This window comes from Physella acuta, unplaced genomic scaffold (assembly GCF_028476545.2).
Source record: "Physella acuta isolate Inbredline_101_S28 unplaced genomic scaffold, ASM2847654v3 ptg000699l, whole genome shotgun sequence".
Classification (NCBI taxonomy): Eukaryota; Metazoa; Mollusca; class Gastropoda; family Physidae; genus Physella; species Physella acuta.
The window spans coordinates 634,546-638,906 of record NW_026732218.1 but is presented as its reverse complement, the minus strand read 5'-3'; the positions used below and the strand labels follow the sequence as shown (position 1 = coordinate 638,906).

At 37.4% G+C, this 4,361-nt stretch overlaps 1 pseudogene; it reads right to left on the bottom strand.

Moving 5' to 3' along the window:
* Positions 1-2,546: 2,546 nt before the first annotated feature.
* Positions 2,547-4,141, bottom strand: LOC131949501 (ras-related GTP-binding protein C-like; annotated as a pseudogene).
* Between the last annotated feature and the right edge of the window lie 220 nt (positions 4,142-4,361).

Sequence of the window (4,361 nt, the reverse complement as noted above, 5' to 3'; positions counted from 1 at the left end):
GTTATATTGTCTTGCATTTTTCAATAAAGATAGGCTTAATGCTAAACTAATAATAGTAGCATTTACGGGTTTTAACTTTATTTACATGTCATTGACTCCACAACCCGTACCAGTCTTACTTGTTTTATGTTTTATCCAATAATTTGTAAAGTTTTAGACCAGTCTAATTTTATCAAAAGCATTAAACTGGAATTCTGAGAGGGAGAGGACAGTAGACAGGCCAAGAAAATCCTGAGGAAGGACAATAGAAGAGGTAAGGGTTGCCGGGCTTATAAAGAGGGCTGCCCAAAACAGAGTACGATGGAGATGTGTGACGTCATATGGACGTAATATTACTCAATCACAGACATCAACTGATCCGAACGGTCTAGAATGTATTTTTAGCCCTTTACATGAAAGCGTCGGTGGTGTAAAGGTTAAATTTTACAAAAACTACAATTTAAAAACGAGTTAACAGCTGAGTAGCAAGTTTCAAAAGTTATTTTTAAAAAATATAAAGTGGTCTTTGCTTCCTGGACCCCACTCTACCATTTAGCTCTGATCAATGGCAACACTTCGTCACTATATAGCGCGCCTCTTCCTCCCCACACCCCCATTGTGATATGGTTTATGGATGACCTTATACAAGTCAATATTCAGATTCCTCACATTCATTGTTCAAGTGTCAATATTTGAATTCTAGAAAATTGAAATTTCCGGTTGAAGTTTCTCCTCCACCCCCACCCCCCTTCCATGTGTGTGACTACAAATAGGTTAATTTTCGAATCAATCACTGTCTAATTAATCACTATCCGATTTGGATTTGAATGAAATTGAGCAATGCAATGTATCGGCGTCGGTGGTGTAAAGGTCAGCATGGTTGCCTTCCAAGCAGTCGATCCGGGTTCGGTTCCCGGCTGACGCATTTTTAATTTTTTTACTTTTACAAATGTCGTTAATAGTTTAAAAAAAAATAATTTTAACGATCCCAGGAAATATAATAACTTCAACAAGCCAGTTATCACATAGACTGAAAGTCGCAATGTCACCCCCACACCCTCCATAAAATGACATCATACCTAAGCTCAGTGGCGTAGCGATGGGGGTGGGGGTGGGGGGGGGGTGCGGACCGCACCGGGTGACACCATATAGGGGGGTGACACCAAGGCAAAATATTATTGCAAAATATATACATAAACATTATAATTTCACTTTATTAAATGATTAATTAGAGTGAATTAAATAGTCTGTTAAGAACAAAGTGGACAAATCCCGACACGGGTGGAGGGGGGGGGGGTAACACCTTGACGTAAACCTGCTAATGATAAAGAAAGCATGCAACACCCAGCTGAATTTATAACCAAATCTAGATGCAAATCGTTAGTATTATCTGAGCACAGTTTAAAGCAATCACTTCGGGGTGACGACGAGGGGGGGGGAGGGAGTTACATCAACTCAACGTTGGAATATATATTCATCTTGATCTTACAAGCTGCCAATGTTTTCTTATTAAAGACATTTAAAACAAACTTTTTTCAAGAAACTGGATAAAAATAGTGCACAAACCTAGAGAAAACATGAAAAACAACAAAAAACCAAGCGTAATCACTCAGCATAAAAACAAAACACAAGTTATAAATTAAACATCAGCAGAATTTACTGTTAAGCTGACTAAGTTTATGAAAAACATGGTGAAGAAAAACATTCTGTTGCTTCGCACACAGGAGAGCTTTTAAAAATGTAAAAGTTGAACTCATCTTAGAAAATAATACACACACCAGTGAGTTCTTTGTATTTGTGAACCTAAATCTTATACAAACAATTCAGCCAATACAGATGGCTTAATAATTAATTATATCATTATGTGACTAATCTGACTTAAACCCAACAGAATCTTTATCCAAGCACATTTTATGCTAGAGTTCCTTATAGCAACAGAATTTATTATTCAATAATTTAAAACCACAAATGCAAAATTTTAAAAACATTTGCAGGGGACATAATATTTGGACAATAAAATCTATCCCATTTTAATGTAATTAGCAGCTTTAAATAAGAAATCCATGTAATGTCTTCTTGGATATCATGTTTTAAAGACATGCATAAGAAACATGCTCGGAAAAATCTGAGATAGCCTTGGGTAATCTGAAATTATTTTGTCTGGACAATCGCTACTTAAGTCAAAAAACATTAGTAAACAGAGGTAAACACATGAGGTTTTAGCATTAAAACTAAACAAAGTTGAATTTTTATTTCATTTTGATACATCTAAACCAAGAAATTCAGTAAGGAGGTAAAAAAAAAAAAAAAAAAAAGAAAAAAAAAACAGGTAAAAACAAGTGGCAGCTATAAAGTGAAGCTTATGTAAGCTACTAATAATAATAAAGCATATTTCTTTCTTCTAGCTCCAGCTTCAAATTCTAGAGTGACATTTCATGAGAGATTTATTGAACTCTTGGCACACACTGTTCCATTTCTAAATTATTATCATCAGAGAACAGAGATTTTAAAATGTAGGTTCATAGCATTGTCATCCATTCACCTGTTGAAAGGATTTAGGAATTCACTTAATCACCATAGTCCTCCTGTAAAACAGAGCCATTTAATGACGAAAGTCCGATAGCTCCAGGTATCCCATTTGTTTGTCCACCCAATGAAGAGTCCAGCAAGCCATCCGTTTCATTTACAAGTAGGTCCATCTGTGGATGGCCAGTGCTTTTGTTTGCCTGTTTATTGCGAGCCACAAAATCTTCTTGAATAGCTGCCCAAAAACACTTAAAGTTGAACTCAATGAAACCACTGTTCTCGCAGCCATCCTCTCTGAGTATACATAAGTGTGCTAAGTGCCGGTTGACCTCAGGAAGAAACAGCACTGTACTGGAGTTTAGTTTGATAAATGAAGCCGACTCATTGTCAAATGCACCATCATCACGAGCACGTATATACAAGACATATCAATGACAACGTCAATCATATCGCAGCACAATTCGTAACATTGCATATCTACTGGTGAACTGTCTGTGGCGATGTCAATTTGACTAACGACATCAAAGAGGAAAGCCTTCTCAATTTTTTGAGTTAGAGATGACAATGTCCAACTTGTTGCAGCTTCTTCACAACCTTGCTGAAGGCTTCAAATATTGAATGCTCGTAGATGCTGGTTAAGTGAAAACTTAGTCTGAGATTATCCATCCCCGCGTCTGCTAGCTCATCTGTTGCTCTCTGCAGAATGTCTCTCTGTGTTTCTATCTTGTTGTCATCAGACAGCCCATCCACTTTGTGGATAAACACTTCAAATTTTATATTCTCATTAATTTTGTGGGCACGGCTCACTGCCATTTGTAACCAGGATAATGCTTCCATGTAGTCATCTTTAGCATCAATAACAAAAATTAGGGCACCACATCCACCAAAGATATATTCTGAGTCGAAGGCAGTATGGAAGAAATCAATTTTGCCAGGAATATCCCAGATTTGAAACTGGACAAATGATGAATTGGAAATATCATCTTTGACAATTTTATTGGTACTCTCCAGGAACAAAGTCTTATTTGGTGACACTTCATGGAAGACAACCTTTTGTATTGATGACTTGCCACCAGAGGCGTAGCGACCCTTCCCGGCGCCCGGGGACATACTTTCAATTTGACACCCCCCTCGGGAGCAAATTTTCGATTTGCACCCCCCCCCCCTCGAACTTTTCATTTGCACCCCCCTCACACTTTCAATTTGGCGCCCCCCTAAGGTCGGCGCCCGGGTACATATGTCCCCCACCCCCCCCCCCCCTCGCTACGCCTCTGCTTGCCACTTCTTCTAAGACCCATTAACAAAATCCTTGGCTTCACATCCCCAGGACTCACTGCTCCTTCAATGTCAGTCTCTTCAGGTCCATAACCAAACCCTTTGGGGAATGATCCTACATATGTGTCTGCTTGATCGTCCACAAAGGACATATTTACTGTTTAGCTGTTCATGTGATTCTCTCTATTCAGCAAAGAATTACTGTAACTTTTTTAGATACCTTGATAGTTTTCAAGAGATCGTGTTTTTCTTTCCTCATCATGTGACTTACGATCTAAAATCTAAATCTATCACTTCCCATATATCTAAATATTCAGTACTTTTATTTACGGCACAATTGTGATTTAAGATAATTAGGGTACTCAAGTTTCACAGGGTTACTAACTTATGTAAGAAAGCGGTTAGCCTCAAAAAAATATAAAACTTTCCTCCTGATTTTTTTAAAAAAAATTTTTAAATTTTTTTTTTTTACATACAATCAGCTGTATACTTGAAGAATTAAAAAAGGTTGCCAATATTTTGAACTGTATTGATCATCGTTGACGGCGTATCGTTAAAATTTCAACAATAAAAATGTAATA